Here is a 19,002-nt window from a genome sequence, read left to right as displayed (position 1 = left end):
CTGGGGGAAGTGGATCTGTTAAGCAACAATTCTTTGCGGGTGAACTCGATCTTCCGGGGCAGCAGTTCGGTCCTGTAGCCAACCCCAAATACGACTCAGCAGCTACAGTCCAGTCCTTTTGGCAAGCAGACACCAGACATCTGTAGTTCAATCCTAAAGCAGCCACCAGGCTCTCCAACCGGCCTGAGGTGAGGCCGCAAAAGTGGCAAGCTGCTGCAGGAACTTCAAGAGCAGCTCTTGGGCAGGCGCCTCTCAATGTCAGAGTTATCACAAGCTGGGCTCAACAACGCATTGTAAGGTGAACCAACACATGCTTGTCTTGATCAAAGAATAGCGAGGCAGAGCAAACCAAAGCTCAGTGCTCATCTCCCACTGTCTGCGGGGTCATATTTATACTCTGTCATCACCGGTCTTCCCGAGTGTTTGCTATATCCAAACATCCTTTCACCTGTGTCTGCTTCAGGAAAACACCCTTTCCCGTGTTTGCTTTAGCAGGACATCCTTTTCACCTGTGTGCCCCAGCAAAACATCATTTGATGCAACTAACTTTCCAAAGAACTAGCAGTCTCTGCTTCAGTGCAGCTTCAGAAACTGTGAACTTTCAGTGGCCTTTTCTCAGAGCTTGAAGACACTTTGAGGGGAAGTATTTGGACATGTTCTAGTAAAATAGGTTCCCTGTGTTATTGTCGGGTGGTCAGAGAACGGCTCTAATGCTAACTGCGTGGGAGTGGGATGCTGCCTCCCTCCTCTCAATTTTAAATGTCCATCACTCAGTTGATCCTGGGTCTCACGTAGCCATCTTTGTACACTGGCATCCAGCAGAAGTTCCTGGAGAGACTAGGGTCTCACAGAGATCGGTGCCGAACCTGCGTCCTGTTCATTCTTTTATTCTGACAAGTATGTCTTCCTCTCCACCCATGGCTGCCAACTGCTCAGTAACCAGATTTCCGTCCATGTTTCAGCACACACGTCTATAAATAGATTTAAAGTGGGAAGCGACTGGAGAACGCCCCGTATTGAGCTTGAGCTGGTTAGTCTTAATGATAATTCTTAGCTTAGTGATATATTTTATATAATATAAAAAACGATAAGGATACAAAGAGCTAAGTATTTATCCATTAGACTAGGATAGAAAAAGTAGAAGAGGAAAAAAAATACCAAGAGTTAAAATTGATGCAAATGAATACTGATTGTACAATCACAGCTCTGTGAGAGATTTGAAACTAAAAGTTTTTTTCATAGGATTCTTTGGAAATAAATCTAAAGATCTTTTCCGAGCAACATATAAATTACAAATAGTTGCAGAAAAAGTCAGAATGGTCCATTATAACAGAAGAAATTGGAAATATAGTTAAGTATCATCCATTAAAATATGACACAGTATTATGGAACAAGAACAAGACAATATGAAAAGAATAACTAGGAATGAGAAAGATATCCAAGGTTAAGTCTAGGACATTTGCAGAAATGCAAAAAAATCTACAAAACAGAAGAAAACAATAAAACCCAGCTAGATCACAGATCAGTGCCGACTCTACTATTTTATGCCCAGGGATGCTATTGATAAGAGATGAACAAAGCTATATATATTTTTTAAGTCTAGTAACAGTGGTGGCGTACACCTTTTACTCCCAGCACTCAGGAGGCAGAGGCAGGTGAATCTCTTAGTTCCAGACCATCCTAGTCTATAGAGTGAATTCTAGGTCAGCCAGACTACACAGAGAAACACTGTCTTTAAAGACAGACAGACAAACAGACATTTTTTAAATGGTGAAGGAAAAGGAAAGCAGCGTCTAAATTGGAAGAAATACCCGAGCGTCCAGGTCCAAGAATGGGAACATTCCCACTACAAAGGAAGTGTCAGCTTTCATGGATGCTTGTTTGCTTGGGGTTTTGGGGGGGTTGCTTGTTCTTTGGGGGGCTGGTGGTTGTGTTTTTATTGTTGTTGTCTTGAGACAGGGTCTCACCATGTAGCTTTGGATGTCCTAGAACTTGCTATGTCAACCAGAGTTGGCTTCATAAGACCCAAACAACACTGCCTCCCAAGGGCTGGGATTAAAGTGTGTGTCCCTGCACTCAGATTTGCTCCCCTAGAGCAGGCTGCCTAGACCAGACTGGCCTTGAACTGACAGAGATCTGCCTGTCTCTATTCCATGGTGTCTGGTGATCTACAAGGATTTTTAAAGGAGTCAAGAAAAGGAGAAAGGAAGCCGGGCGTGGTGGCGCACGCCTTTAATCCCAGCACTCAGGAGGCAGAGGCAGGCGGATTTCTGAGTTCGAGGCCAGCCTGGTCTACAAAGTGAGTGCCAGGACAGCCAGGGCTACACAGAAAAACCCTGTCTCGAAAAACCAAAAAAAAAAAAAAAAAAAAAACCAAGAAAAGGAGAAAGGAAGAACTGAGTAGGTCTCTCATGTGGGGAAACATTGAAGAGAAGTCACCCAGTCCTACTGAAGGGGAAAAGGAGGTGGGCACAGCGAGACCTGAGCAAACAATGAAACTGATGGGGACCAGGAAGAAAACATAATATCCTACAAGAAAGAAACATCACTGGCAGGCTACCTGGCTTCCCATCATGTTTTAACTAATCGTTATAAACTTAACAATACTAACGGCTCTCCAAGCACCTGCAATGATGTACTCCACTAAAGAAATATTCAGTGAATACAGGGATAGATGCAAAAGTGGGCTTAGCCTCAGCCATGACCTACAGACGCAGGGGAGAAGGACTGGGAAGGCTAGAGTGTTCAACCTTTGCTCTGTGTCATTGAAAACCTGCCAAGTCAGGGGAGAAAAGAGGAGTCAACATAGAGTAGCGTGGCTGGAGTTGTAGTTCAGTGGTAGATCAGTTGACTATTATGTACAAGGCCTGGTTCCATCACCAATCACACACACACACACACACACACACACACACACACACACACACAGCAATAAAAATGTATAATCCCAGATAAAATCCTAGAAGAGATACAAGTGGTTGATCGCCTGGGCTGTAGGGCACAGAGGCTGAGGTGGCGTAGAGAGAGAATCAGGCTTTGCTTACTTCTGTGAAACAAAAGGCATAAGGGTGGGTCTGGAGGTGGCTTCTCACCACCTCCACCCTTTATCGGCGACAACCAATAGGCTACCTGAGCTAGTCAAAGTTAGCTCAATAGAAATAGTGGCTTCCGGTGGGTGATCTCGTCTGTGGAACAGCCCACTTTCTCCCCTCAGGAAGTTCCTGCTCCCCACAATTGACTCATTTCCCCTCCCTCCCCTCTTCCTCTCCCTTATAAACAAGTTCAACAGCTCAGCGCAGCTCTTCTTGTATTGTGGAACCACTGTGTCTGGGCCAAGCATAACTCCCGGTGGAGAAACATGAGTGAGTGGCTTTGGCACTTCGCTAGACAGTGCGCCCCGTCTTAAATGCTGTGGGTCTGTGTCCTGAAGGACATCATCCTTGCTCACACTGTATGTAGATCAGGCTTGCTTTGAACTTGAGATCCTCCTACCTAAGCTTCCCAAGTTTGTAGGATTCTAGGTCACTATGCCTGATCATTGTGCTGGGTTTTGTTTATATGGTTGGTTTGTTTTGTTTGTTTGTATTGTTTAATGCCACACACTGTATGGCTTCTGTTAAGAATAACACTAGTGTGATAGGGCACAGCAGTGATTCCAGCATCAGGGCACAGACAGGATGACGGAGGACTAGAGATCCACCTGAACTGTAAAGTGTGACCTTGCTTGCAAAAGCCCCAGACGAATACAAGTAGCTGGGATGTAGCTCAGCGGGATATTGGCTACTTTACTTGTGTCGCTGCTATAAAATACCCACAAGCACAACTTAAGGAGGAAAGGACTTGTTTAGGCTCATGGTTCATCATGGTGGGAAAGTCACAGCGGCAGGAGCCTGGGCAGCTGTCACACTGCATCCACAGACAGGGAGTAGTGGAGAAGATTGCAGTGCTCAGTTACCTTCTCTTTTCAACTCACCCCTGACCATGGCTCATGGCATGGTGACCACAGCTCATGGCATGGTGCTGTTCCAACTTCAGGTGAGTTTTCTCACTTCAGTATGTGCATACATTTTATTTATTTGTGTGTGTGTGTGTGTATGTGTGTGTGTATGTGTGTGTATATACAGTATATATATACATACACACACACATATATATAGCATATATATGTGTGTGTGTGTATATATGTGTATGTGTATATATCAATATAGATATATACACACACACATATCAAGGTACACACACACACATATATACATATATATGTATACACCTTTATGAATCTCATAAATATTCCTAGAGCTTCCTTTACTAGATTCTAAATATATCAAGTTGAAAATCAGTATTTCCCATCACACCCAGCATATGTAAGCTCCTGGGTTCCATTCCTAGTATCATAAAAGCAAATAAATAAATAAATAAATCTAGTTTTTCTTGGAAAAACTTGGTGTATCCCTTGCAAAAGAATGAAGCTGGATTTTTGTATTGATATGTTTGTGCATTATGCATGTAGCAACAATTAAAAAGAGGCCATGAATTTGAGAGGGAGTGTGGGGACATAGACAGAGTGGGAGGCAGGGAAGGAGTAAGGAAATAATGTAATTATATATATATATATATATTTTTTTTTTTTTTGGTTTTTCGAGACAGGGTTTCTCTGTGTAGCCCTGGCTGTCCTGGAACTCACTTTGTAGACCAGGCTGGCCTCGAACTCAGAAATCCGCCTGCCTCTGCCTCCCGAGTGCTGGGATTAAAGGCGTGTGCCACCACGCCCGGCTTTGTAATTATATTTTAACTTGAAATATTATTTTGTATTTTTTAAATGATATATTGCATTTTAAAAGTATATCTTTAAAGTTGCAAAACTAAAAATAATCTGGATGAGGAAAACAAGAAAAGCGAATTTTAAATGTACCAGAAGTATAAATGTGACGCCCAAACCGTAAAGCTTATAGAAGGAAACATGGAGCTCAGTAAGGACTTCCTAGACAGGACACCCAAAGCACCAGTGGCCTGACTGAAACTCAATGAAAGGCAGGTAAACTGCACAGCAGTCAGATGAATTCCTGTGCATGCAGGGACATAACTAACAGGGTGGGAAGACATATGGACTAGGAGGAAATGTTTATATAACATACATCTGATAAAGGGTTAATATCCAGATTGTGTAGAGATACTTACACCTGAAAAGGGGGCCAAAACAAAATAAACAATCTGCTTAGAAAATGGACCATGAGAGGCTGGAGAGACAGTGTGGGGTTAGAAGCAACAGGCTGTTCTTTCTGGGGGCCCAGGGCTAGTTCCCAGCATCCACATGGTGGCTCAGGAGCATCTGTAACTGCAGTTCCAGGGATGCTGACCTCTTTTATGACCTCTGTGGGTACCAGGCATGCAGGTGGTGCACATACATACATGCAGGCAGACACCTGTACACATAAATTAAAATCAATAAATCTAAAGAAAGTGGACAATGAACTGGTATATATTTTCTCTAAAGAAGACATACAAAAGACCGATAAGCACAAGGAAAAAATGTCAACATTGTAATTGTGAGCACAATAAAGATCAAACCCACCAGGAAACAACACATCATACTAGTACTAAAAATAAAGCAGAAGACGCTGGGGATGATGTGGAGAAATTGCAACCCGTGCACATTGCCCACAAAAACGTAAAATGGTAGACATTACGGAAATAGTATGATCAGAAATGAACGAACAAACGAAGAAAACCACAAAGAACAGGGGCTGGAGGAATGGCCTAACAGTTATGAGCACAGATTGCTCTTCCAGAGGACCCTGTTTGGATTCCAGTACTTGCCTGTAACTTTAGTTCCAGGAAATTAAGCACCCTTTCTGGCCTCTGAGGCATTGCATGCATTTGGTACATATACATACATGCAGGTCAAATACCCATACACATAAAATTTAAAAATGGGGAAAAAAGCCCTAAAAATAGAATTACTATATGCTCCATCAACTCCATTGAGTGTCCACAAGAATGGAAAAGCAGGGACTCTGACAGCTATGTTGTAGACCTGTATCCAAGACAGCATCTCCTAAGGCAGAAGCAAGTCAAGAGATGAGAGGATGTGGTGTGCACATAAAATAGTATCCAGACCTTGAGAGGAGTAAGCTCTGCTCAGTGTTTAGTGTGGTGCACCTTGAGCCAGTCACAAATTAACACGGAAGGTGTGAATCCACCGATGTGAGTTCTTGAGAACAGTCAGACTCACAGAAAGGACTAGTCGTCGTCGGAGCTTAGAGGAGAGGGGAATTGTTTAATGAGCGTGCTGGCTTGTTTCAAGCTTGATACAAGCTCAAGTCGTTGGGGAAGAGGGAAGCCCAACTGAGAAAACGTCTTCATTGGATTGGATTGTGGACAAGGCACATGCTCATTTTCTTGATATGGGGGAGCCCAGCTCTCTTTGGCTGGTGCCTCTCCCCCAACCCCCACCCCACACAGGTGGTCCTGAGTTATATAGAAAGCAGGCTGAGAAAGCCATGAGGCACAAGCCAGTAAGCAGTGTTTCTTCGTGGCCTCTGCTTCAGTTCTTGTCCTGCTGGAGTTGTAGCCAAAACATACATACATATAAAATAAATAAACAGAGAGATAGATAAAATAACTTTTGTTTTGGTTTTGTTTCTTGATATTTCAAGAAAGGTTTTTATTTCAAGACAGGGTTTCTCTGTGTAACCCTGGCTGTCCTGAACTCATTTTGTAGACCAGGCTGGCCTTGAACTCATGCCTCTGGCTCCTGAATTAAGTCCCTGGAACAATAATGCCCAGCAATGAACAACTTTTACAAACTAAAACTGCGATGAATAAGCAGAAGTCTCTGTGACTTTAGGGGATCGCTCCTTAGGTATGAGGCTGTCTTAACTAGGTCTCCGTGGTTGTAATAAAGACTGTGACCAAAAGCAGTTTAGAGGAAGGATCACCTGGAGTCAGGAAGTGATGCAGAGGCCTTGGAAGAGTGAAGAGTGCTGCTTACTGGCTTGTTTCTCATGGCTTGTTTGGGATGCAAATTATGTAAAAGCTGTCAAGAAAGTGAAGCTGGCTGTGTGGTTCCTACGTAATCCCAGCCCGCAGGAGGCAGAGGTAGAAGATCAAAAGTTCAATGCCATCCTTGACCGCTGCAAAGATCTAGGTCATACTGGGCTACCTGAGAGCCAGTCTAAAAGCAAAACAAATGAAAAGATACACAAAGTTCAGAGATGAAAAATAAACAAACAAACAAATCAAATTCCACCCATTATTACCCTTAGGGAAATATTAAATCCATATATGGTACACACACACACACAAACACACACGTACACACACACAAATGATTTCATTACAGTAGGGTTAAATATAGTTGTTTTTTATTTTCTAGACAGGGTCTCATTATGTAGCCAAGGCTAGCCTTGAACTTGTGACCTACCCAAGTCAGCCTACAGCACTCAACTTAGATATCATTTTAAATGAAAAGTATGCCATTTTTATTTTCATCTGACGTATTTTTTAATGAAAACGAAGCACACCAAAGTCAATTTTCAAAAATTTCATTTTTTCACTGTAAAATACATAATCCCATTAAATGAAAAGTTTAAGAGTTGTCTATAGAGAAGAAGGGAGGGGACAGAGGGGAGGAGATATTGAGAGCTAATAGGAAAACAAAAAAGAAAAACATAGTACAGTTTGATTTTAGATACCATCCATTGTTTTTCTGCTTGGAAGATGAAAGAAATTATTAGCTTGCCTGCCTACCTGCCCTCCCTCCTTGCCCTCCCTCTTCTCTTTCTCTCTCTCTCTCTCTCCCTCCCTCACTCCCTCGCCCCTCCCCTCCCTCCCTCCCTCCCTCCTTCCCTCCCTCCCTCCCTCTCTCCCTCCCTTGTAACCTGGGTAGCCCTTGAACTCACTATGTATCTGAGGATAATCTTGAGATCGTCTCCATGCCCGCTGTGGAGTGTTGGGAGTACAAGTGTGCCACCACCGCATCCAGTATTATTGATGGGGCCCAGCTCAGGACCTCCCGCGTGCTAGGCAAGCACTCTAGGAGCTGAGCTACATTGCCAGCCTGACTCACTGGGTCTCCGTAGATTTCGTTCATTTGACTTTTAAACTTTCCGGTCCAGAGTCTGCTCGCCATAGGCTTCTGTGATTCGGAATCATCTGCGATGGATCTTGAGTGAGGGTTTCTAGATCGCACTGCCAGCGGTTCGTTCTTCCCTAAGGGGGAGAAAATTACTGAGAAAAGAAATGTTCTGAAATGTTCTAAATTGATTGCGATAACCAGAGAACAGACATGAGCTTACCAGTTAACAGAGAGCGGGCTGTGTTAGCTTCCTGGAGCTGACAGGATATTTGAAAAAAGGCAAATCAAGAGAAGGGGAGATCTCCACAGCTTCGGGTGTTTCTATCCTTGAAGAAGTCTATTCACTCCCCATGGCAGGGAGAAACAGGGGGAGACTGGAGTCCCCATCTTCCCTCCGAAGCAAGTCTTCCTTCCACTTTGCCCGGCCTTCTGTCATCTATCAAGTTCTATCGTCTCCTAGGGGCACCAGGCTAGGGACCCGTGCTCAACACGTGCTCAACACGTAAGCCTCTGGGGAACACATGAGATCCCAACCCTAGCGTGAGCCGGGCAAACAAAAGAACACCCAGCCTTCCTGAGCATGGGTTGACACCAGATGCAACTCCTGAGTGTGAGCGAACTTTTCCGACTATGAGCCCTAACCAACCCAGACACGGGTACATCTGACCCATGTTCCTGTCTCAAACATTTCCTGCTTGGGTAATGGCGTGGGTTCCTGTGAGTTGGTTACCTTCCTCAACATTTTGTTTAAAAAATGTTTAGGCCTGACAGATTTATTCCCTACTGTTGTTGTTGTTGTTGTTCCTGTAGTTTTGAGACAGGCTGGCCTCAAACCAAGAGGTTGGCACGTGCTGGGATACAGGTGCCGTTACACACAGCCTTTGTTTTCCATTCTTGTTGGTGGTGTGGAAGTCATCTTGAGTCAGAAGCACCTAGCCCTTCACAATAAAAGAGATCCTTTTCTTCCTCCCTCCCTCCCTTCTTTCCCTCCTTTTCCACCTTCCTTCCTCCTCTCCCTTTATTTTCACTTCATTCTTGACATGGTGATAACCCCAGATACCCCATGGTCTCTTTAGATGACCCTGCCCCGTCACCTTCGAGTCAGTTTGAGTTCAGGAGCAATGGTACCCATTCCCCATGGCACCCCAACAAGCGAGCTCAGTCGCTTTCGCAAACTGGTGTGATCCACAGAAAGCCTACGGTTAGCGGCAAGGGTACTTTTGTGCACAAGACACCTTTGGTTTATCCAGATGGCACTCCACTTGCCTTCGTGTTGCGATTCTCAACCTATGGGTGGAGACCCCTTTGGGAAGGTGACTGTCCCTTTCACAGAGGCCCAAGACGATCAGAAAACACAAACATTTACATGGTTCATAACAGGAGCATAATTACAGTTATGAAGTAGTGATAAAAACAGTTTTATGGCTGGGGGTCACCACAACGTGAGAAGCTATTAATGGGCTGAAGCATTAGGAAGGTTGAGAACCGCTGCCTTAGTGGATCAGGCTGTTTGGATAGTTTTGTTTGCCCCTCCATGGTTTTTATTTGGATTGGTCTAAGAGTGGTAGCAACGGACAGCGGTGGAGAGCTGCTAGCTCCAGCTACTGGAGGCCAGAGAGGATAGTTAGCTAACACTATGAGGGGTTGCACTCTCCCTGTTGGTGAAAAGGGACCTGGAGCTCTCTGCTAACAACAGTTCCAGGACCACATTCCTTTCTGGTTAGCATCTGTAAGGACTCTAGTAAGTACTTGTGTTTTGGGAAACCCTCCCTTAAGACCTATGGGTTAACATCCTGGTTTTAAACTTCCTGAGATTTTCCATGCTCAAGAACATCTTTCTATTGATTTTGTACATGAGTAGGATCTTGCCCAACTAAAATATGGATCACAAGTTAAAATTTTAGTTTGAAAATGCCATGGCACCGTATAGCCTCCTTTTAAAACAACAACAACAACAACAACAACAACAACAACAAAACCCTTTCCAGAATGTTTAAAGAATTGTTTTCCTTTTCTTTTACATTCAAGAACTTGTTTGAGAGATTTGTTTCAGAGGAGTATTTTTTTTTTTAAATGCATCTGGTACTCCAAGTCGTATGTAATTCTACAGATGTAGGGCTTATGCTTCAGATTTAGATGTGTATTTGTGAGCAAGGTATTTTTGTTAGAGATTGACATAGGCAAATTGGGAATTAAATAAAGTCAGGCATCTCCAGACGCAGAATTGTTCCTTAATTGGAAAGATAGAAGTTGCCACGTCTCCCTGAAGTGAGACCATGCACGTGTGGAGGGGGAGGGGAGTGAGATTTTATAGGATGGAAAAGGGAGAACTCTGGGAATGGAAAATTCAGTCTGCAAGCCAATTCCCCTGCAAGTCTGGAAACACCAGCAGGGTTGGAATGTGGGTCTCCTCATCAGAAGCTTGCACCTGATCTTATCGGTCAAGTCACCTTTCCTGTTCAGAGCACCTCAGACACCTGAGGCTTTTAGATCATTAACCCTCCATTCCAGAGACCAGAGACAGATAAGAAAGAAGGGGCAAGGTGTTCTTTAATTGCCTACATCCTGTGGAGGAGGGATGGTTGGGTTCTGTCCCCAGGATCAAAGGGGACATAGGATGCTTTGGAGGAGTGTTTTAACTCAACCGCAGTCCATCCTGCAGTCACCACCCTGAGTTCCTGGACTCTAAGACCTAGAGAAACTTTTGAAAAATAAGTGTTAGGGGAGCCAAAAAAACAGACGATCTGGTTTTAGAGTGTCCAGGAAGGTAGAGGGAGTGGAAGGGCTCAGTGGTTCTATGAAGATGGAACTTGGGAGGGATGTGGATTCATAGTGACCAGTCCCACCAAAGTGAGTTACCAGGGGCAATGCACAGGATGAGTTACCAGGGGCAACACATAGGATCCACAGCAACTGCAGGAAGTGGGCAGGAGACAATGGAGGATGGATGTAAAGAACTGTATCTGGTCTGGGATGAAAGGATGAAGGCCCCTTGCAGCCAGAGCTTCTCAGAGGTCTTCTTGTCGGTGTATCAGGAATGAATGGAACTGTTGTACAGTGAGAGGCACTAGGTGAGAGCTTACGTGCGGCATTGAAAGGAGGTGAATCCAATACGGAAAACATCTGAAGGACTTTTTAAAAAAATGTAAGCATAAAGATCAACAAGGGGCCTCAGACAGTTCACACTCTGAGGGTTAAGAACGGTGGCGTGAGTAAAGCTCTCATGAATTCAAGCTGTGTACAAACACAGGAAAATATGGCCAGCTCCGGCTCCCCGAATTTCCTGTCATCCTTGTGCAGAGACCTTGCAAATCTTCTCTGTATTGTTCCAGTTTTAGTATATGTGCTGCCAGAATGATCACTATCATTATTATTATTATTATTATTATTATTATTTTTAATTTTACTTTTATTGTGAACAAAATGAAGTTGGGCCAAGTTGACAGCCTTCGTTCAAATGAGCATTGACTTATGAGACAGGAAGACTTTTAGGTTCTCCTTAGGAGCCAACAACTGTACCTTGTAAAAACTGTGTCAACATTAAAATAAAACATTAAAAATTACCAAAAAAAGGATGGGGGCTGGAGAGATGGTTCAGCGGTTAAGAGAACACTGACTGCTCTTCCAGAGGCCCTGAGTTCAATTCTCAGCAACCACATGGTGGCTCACAACCATTTGTAATGGGATCTGATGCCCTCTTCTGGTGTGTCTGAAGACAGAGACAGTGTACTCATGTGAGACTCTGGCGAGACTTAACTTACTGGAGGACCCCCAGTGAACAACATAGAGCAGGGGATCGATGCAAAAGCAAGAGGAATTTTATTGTTCCAGCATGCTGGGGTTACCCTGCACATGAAGGAGAGAGAGAACAACACCCCCCCCCAGCCCGTTCAGTGAGTTTTTATGCAGTTTTTAGAGCAGCAGCCGTTAAGCACAAAGTGATTGACAGAACAGTGTGACTTTTAAACTGTTCGGTCTAGGGAATGAGGTGGCAAGGACTTCACTTGTCTGCAGGTGGCCCGTGGTAGGTCCACCCTGCAGAATGTGTCTATAGCTCTGGGCCTCCCCGATCCGCAGGTGGCCCATGGTTGGTTGCCACCCACTCCGAGATCTGAGGAATGTAGTCAGCCTCTCCCTTCCGGAAGGGAGGGGTGCCTGTGTGCTCTATGACCTTTCTCTTCCAGGAGGGGAGGGGTCTGGTGGAATTTTCTAAAGGTCCTGAACTGGCCTCTTCACCCGCATATATAATATAAATAAATCTTTTTTAAAAATTACCAAAAAGATCCCCACACTGGAGGTCTGATAGTTTTTCCTTAGTCTAATATAAAAGTGGTGTGGCGGTACCTGGGGAACTCAGTGGGACCCTGAAGTTTTATGGGTGCCAGCATTTTGCTTGTGCCATATGGTGCCATCAGATGGTGGTGAAATCAAATGGCATTAGCAAAAAAGTTATTAGCAAAAAAATTATCGTTACCAAAGAAGGCTGCCAAATCACATCGCTGCTACCATCCTGATGAGCACACACACACACACACACACACACACACACACACACAGAGAGAGAGAGAGAGAGAGAGAGAGAGAGAGAGAGAGAGAGAGTTTTCTGCCAAAGACGAACTCAGCCCTGTGGAATCCTTCAATTTGAAGATCAAATGTGGATTGTTACAGCCCTTCTTTTAAAAGGATGCTTTTCTTAGGTAGGTTAGTGTGGCTATAGGAGGAGATAGTACCTATGGCCTAGGCAGCTAGGCAGAGAGAGAGAGAGAGAGAGAGAGAGAGAGAGAGAGAGAGAGAGAGACAGACAGACAGACAGACAGAGAGAGACAGAGAGAGACAGAGAGAGAGTCAGGGGAAAGGATTTCAAGGTCTCAGCTCAAGGCAGCTGAGCATGGTAAAGAGATGATACAGTAGCCAGAATCACAGTGCAGGTTTCTTTCAGAGTTGCATAAGCTCAACTTCCAAAGAATGTCACCCGCCCAGTTCCAGGATGAGGCAGGAAATGGGCTGCCTTGCTCTCCTTTTCTCCTTCACAGAGTCAGAGGGCTAGCCTGAGTCAGGCCAGGTGGAAATAAAAAACGGGTGTCCCTAGAAGCAGAATTGCTCTTTCTTTAATCAGAGCAGAGGAAGGCAGAATTGTGCCTTAATCGGAACAGCGAGAGGCCACAGTCTCTTCCCGGAAGTGAGACTGCACTCACGTGGTGTGGGGTCTTGGGATTTTTTTTTTTGATAGAAAAGGGGGGATTTCTGGGATGGAAGAGTTAATCTGCAGGTCAGTTCTTCTTAGTCTCAAAGTGGCAGATACTAGCAGCTTTGATACGTGGGTCTCCTTATCAGGTGTTACCAGCCAAGGCAACTTTCTTGTCCAGAGCTTCTCATCCCCTGAGGCTGGCCTGCTCTACGTAATGAGATCCTATCTCAGAAACCAACAGAATAATACTGTTACTATTTGGACGCAGGGACACAGGCTCAGAGAGGAGAAAAGGAGAGCGTTGGGCCTGGGGTGGGCGGCTCAGTGGTAGACTGCTTAGCAATCAGAACCAGGAAGCAACCCAGGCTCAAATCATGGTTACAGAAGTAATGAAAAGAAAGAGAATCGGACCACACTGCCACGAAGAAGAAACAATAGAGAGCAAGAAAATAATCATAGCAAATGCAAACGAATAAGACAAAACCAAAGGAAGACTGGAGAATCTAAATGATTGGGATGGCAGATAATATGTTCAAAGAATCCACCAAACAAAAGAAGTTATAGAAAAACTGAAAGTGTTGGCCAAAATGTCACAAGAACGGCCTCTAACCTGGTTGTTAATGTTGTTTTCCTCAGAAACCTTTTGAACTGGGCCTCCACAGCCCACATGACCCTCAGCACTGTGGTCTTTTATTCTTCCTCTAGGATGGTCTACTAAGCCCTGCTTAGAGTATTCAACTGTTTTCCTAGTTCAAAGTCTGAAATTCCTCCACATTCCTCAATAAAAACAGCACAGCCAAGTCTGTCACAGCAGTATACAACTTGTGGCACTAACTCTTGTCTTAGTTGTTCCTCTGTTGCCATGGTGAAATAATGTGACCAAGGCAACTTATAAGATAAAATGTTTAATTTGGGGCTTAACCATGGTTGCAGATCATTATAGTCCATGACTGTCATGGTAGGGAGCATAGCACCAGGCAAGCAGGCACAGCAGGCAGGCAGGCAGGCAGGCACAGCAGGCAGGCAGGCAGGCACAGCAGGCAGGCACAGCAGGCAGGCAGGCACAGCAGGCAGGCAGGCACAGCAGGCAGGCAGGCACAGCAGGCAGGCAGGCACAGCAGGCAGGCACAGCAGGCAGGCAGGCACAGCAGGCAGGCACAGCAGGCAGGCAGGCAGGCACAGCAGGCAGGCACAGCAGGCAGGCAGGCACAGCAGGCAGGCAGGCACAGCAGGCAGGCAGGCACAGCAGGCAGGCAGGCACAGCAGGCAGGCACAGCAGGCAGGCAGGCACAGCAGGCAGGCACAGCAGGCAGGCAGGCAGGCACAGCAGGCAGGCACAGCAGGCAGGCAGGCACAGCAGGCAGGCAGGCACAGCAGGCAGGCACAGCAGGCAGGCAGGCAGGCAGGCACAGCAGGCAGGCAGGCAGGCACAGCAGGCAGGCACAGCAGGCAGGCAGGCACAGCAGGCAGGCAGGCACAGCAGGCAGGCAGGCACAGCAGGCAGGCACAGCAGGCAGGCAGGCAGGCACAGCAGGCAGGCAGGCACAGCAAGCGTGCAGGCACAGCAGGCAGGCACAGCAGGCAGGCAGGCAGGCACAGCAGGCAGGCACAGCAGGCAGGCAGGCACAGCAGGCAGGCAGGCACAGCAGGCAGGCAGGCACAGCAGGCAGGCACAGCAGGCAGGCAGGCAGGCACAGCAGGCAGGCACAGCAGGCAGGCAGGCACAGCAGGCAGGCACAGCAGGCAGGCAGGCACAGCAGGCAGGCAGGCAGGCACAGCAGGCAGGCAGGCAGGCACAGCAGGCAGGCAGGCACAGCAGGCAGGCACAGCAGGCAGGCAGGCACAGCAGGCAGGCACAGCAGGCAGGCAGGCAGGCACAGCAGGCAGGCACAGCAGGCAGGCAGGCAGGCACAGCAGGCAGGCAGGCACAGCAGGCAGGCAGGCACAGCAGGCAGGCAGGCAGGCACAGCAGGCAGGCAGGCAGGCACAGCAGGCAGGCAGGCACAGCAGGCAGGCAGGAACAGCAGGTAGGCACAGCAGGCAGGCAGGCACAGCAGGCAGGCACAGCAGGCAGGCACAGCAGGCAGGCACAGCAGGCAGGCACAGCAGGCAGGCAGGCAGGCAGGCAGGCAAGCGTGCAGGCACAGCAGGCAGGCAGGCAGGCAGGCAGGCAGGCAGGCAGGCACAGCAGGCAGGCAGGCAGGCAGGCAGGCACAGCAGGCAGGCAGGCAGGCAGGCACAGCACTGAAACACTGAAACAGCAGTTGAGAGCTTACAAGTTGAGTCAAGCATGAGGCAGAGAGTAATAGAGCTAACTGGAAATGGCATGGGCTTTTGAAACTTCAAAGCTCACCTCTAGTGACATGCCTCCTTCAACAAGACTACACCTCCTAATCCTTCCCAAATAGTTCTACCAACTGGGAGCCAAGCATTTAAACATATGACTGTAAGGGGGCCATTATCATACAAACAATACTACAAGGCCTATGTAAGATTAACTCTCAACCCTTTAAAGAAAATTGTCATTAAAAGCTCTTCTTCATGGCTTACAAAGGAAATGCATCTTCTAGCCTGCATCTGCCTGAGAATCTACACCCCCTGGTAAACTAGAGGGTGTATTGTATTAGTGTATCACTGCTGTGATAAATAGTGCAACCGAAGGCAGCTTAGTGAGCAAAGCGTTAACTGGATTACATACCCCAATCAGTTTATCAAGCCAAGGCAGGAACTTGTTCAGGGCAAGAACCTCCAGTCAGCAACCAACACAGAAGCCATGGAGAGCACAACTTATTAGCTCACTCTCCTTGGCATACTCAGCTTGGATTTTTATACAATCCACAATGGTCTGGGTTCCCCTACATCAATCACTAGTTGAGAAAATGCCCCACAGGCTTATCTCCAGAACAAACATAGTAGGGACACATTTTTCTCAACTGAGGTTCTGTCTTTTCCGCATGCATGGCTTAAACTTGTGCCAGGTTGACAAAAAAACTAACCAGCCCAGGGGGTTAAATATGGAAACCCTAAAAATGAAGAAATCACAAAAATAAGTAAAAGAATGTTGATACAACAGTACCTATACTACTTTTTAAAAAATAAATAAATAAATTTAATCCCAGCACTTGGGAGGCAGAGGCAGGCGGATTTCTGAGTTCGAGGCCAGCTTGGTCTACAGAGTGAGTTCCAGGACAGCCAGGGCTACACAGAGAAACCCTGTCTCGAAAAACAAAACAAACAATCAAACAAAAATAAATAAATTGTGACATCAGGTGTTAACAAGTATTAAAAATGTATGAAGTTATAGAGATTTTTCAGCAATAACATTTACCAGCCTCAAACAGTATGTTTTAAACATAAGATGTTTTCTGCAAACCTGATAGTCAACGCTGTAATAGATTCACTGAAAAAAAAATCAGCAAAGGACCAAGCACTCTACTATAGAACAGCATGATCACAAAGGAAAACCAAGAGAGAGAAAGAATCTCAATAAGAGGCAGTAACAATACCACCCTCTCCTGTCAATAGTCACCTTGAAAGCAAACATAGTTTAAAAACTTGAAGACCTGACATGATGCAGCCCAAATAACAATTTACATGTAAGGTTTTCCACAGCTGAAATGGAAGGTTAGAAAGAGATTCAATACAACAGGGTGTGCAGCTGAGAGGGAGAGGCAGGGAAATCACCAATAGCCTGAGATACGAGGATGAATTTCAGGCCAGCCAGGGGTACATAATATCTGTCACACACACACAAATAAAATCCCACAAAAGGAAATAGAACAGACAGCACATGTACTACAGTCTTCTTACTTTTCTATTGTCAGGATAAAATACCATGACCAAGGCAACTTATAAAAGAAAACATTTACTTGATGTGGTGGTTTGAATATGCTTGGCCCAGGAAGTGGCACTGTTTGGAGGTGTGACCTTGTTGAAGGAAATGCGTCACTGTGCGTGTGCTTTGAGAGCTTCCTCCTAGCTGACTGAGGATGTCGGTCCTCTCCTGTTTGCCTTTGGAACAAGAATGTAGAACTCTCAGCTCCTCCAGTCCCATACCTGCCTGGAAGCTGCCATGTTCCCACCTTGATGATAATGGACTGAACCTCTGAACCTATTAGCCAGACCCAAGTAAATGTTGTCTTTTATAAGAGTTGCCTTGGTCATGGTGTCTCTTCACATCTTGATCAACAAGAATGAGGTAGAGAGCAGTCACAATAGAAATGACACAACTCTTTTGAAAACTCAAAGCCAACCCCCAGTGGCACGCCTCCTCTAAGAAAGCTGCCCTGTCTAAGTCTTCCCCCAACAGTTACACCAACTGGAGATCAAATATTCAAACACATGAGCCTATGGGGCCCATTCTCTTCCAAACACCACACTGTAACAACTAAATTCCTCTTTAATTCGGAAAAGGCAAAGACGGATCTTTCAATGACAAGAGATCAATTGAACAAAGTTGCTAACTATAAATACATATAGAGTTAAAATGTAAATACCAATGAACCTAAAGGGAGAGACAGATTACAATACAAATTTGTAGAGAGTTTCAATGCTCCCAAATAATGCAAATGATTTATTTGGCCTGAGATAAATCAGAAACCAGAACTCACCCAATAGCAGCAGACTAAGTTGAACGGCTACATTTTCATTGAATTTTTGTTTTGTTTTCCCTAAAGAATGAAAGCCATCCTGTGTTCCATTCCCAGCTAGTGAGCCAGCCTGACCCTAGCCTACACTCACTATATCAACACCCAGGCTTAATCCAGATCTCACATTTGTGCACTGGCATAGCCTCAAGAGTCACTGGAATTGCCCACCCTAGACATCCCCACCCCTCAGGCATAGCCTCAGTCACACAGCCTGTATGCTGGCCTAGCCTTGTGAGTGACTGAGACCCTGGCCCACTCATACCAGCCCCACACTCTCTGGTGTAACCCAGGGGGCACAGCTTGTGCCAGCCCAAGCAGATCGGGGCATTTGTCCCGTTCTCATACTTTCTTGCTTGCCACTGTATTGGGATCAGCGTGCTCCTCCAATCCAATATCAACATGGAGAATCTGAAGGATTGACCTAACAACTCCTTATAATTGTTTCAAAATTGACCAAATGTGGACAACAAAAATAAGGCCAAACTTCAACTCTGGAGACATATAACTAATAAAAGAAATCCATGTGCCTAGGTCTCATTGCAAAACTACAAACAGGGTGAAAGGCCAAGATAGTACAGCCCTTCTCTCCAAAATCCATGAGTTTTATAGAGATGGTCTAAAGTAAGGACTAACTATATGAACCCCACAGGATGCAAACTTGTAAAAGAACATAAACTTCATCAAAGGATTCAAGCAGTTTAAAGAAGGCACCAACAGCTCGATGAACTTAAAGAAACAAATGCTGATGAAACAAACATACAGCTGAATGGAGCAATGACAGTTCAGAGTTTGAAATTTGAATTCAGGAAAGATATAGAAGTATTGAAGAGAGTTCTTCCCAAAATAAAGATGGGATTGAAAAACTCAGTATCCCAATGTGCTGGTTAGTTTTTTGTCAACTTGGAAAAAGGGAACATCAATTGAGGAAAAATGTTCCCATAAAATTGGCCCATAGGCTAGTGTGTGGAGTATTTTCTTGATTAATGACTGATGCGGGAGGGCTCAGCCCACTATGGGTGGTGTCACCCCTATGCAGGTCATCTAAAAAAAAAAAAAAAAAAAAACAAGCTAAGCAAGCCAGTAAGAAG

General features: G+C 45.5%; 1 non-coding gene across 1 annotated transcript; it reads right to left on the bottom strand.

The window, feature by feature from the left end:
- Positions 1-11,327: 11,327 nt before the first annotated feature.
- LOC147002486 (U6 spliceosomal RNA) lies at positions 11,328-11,439 on the bottom strand. Its single transcript, XR_015048882.1, has one exon. It is a non-coding gene; the product is annotated as a U6 spliceosomal RNA (small nuclear RNA).
- Positions 11,440-19,002: the final 7,563 nt, after the last annotated feature.

The sequence above is a fragment of the Mus caroli genome, unplaced genomic scaffold, assembly GCF_978045245.1.
Source record: "Mus caroli unplaced genomic scaffold, Mus_caroli_1 scaffold_10, whole genome shotgun sequence".
NCBI lineage: Eukaryota > Metazoa > Chordata > Mammalia > Rodentia > Muridae > Mus > Mus caroli.
The sequence above is the reverse complement of the archived record's forward strand: the minus strand, read 5'-3'. Positions and strand labels throughout refer to the sequence as shown.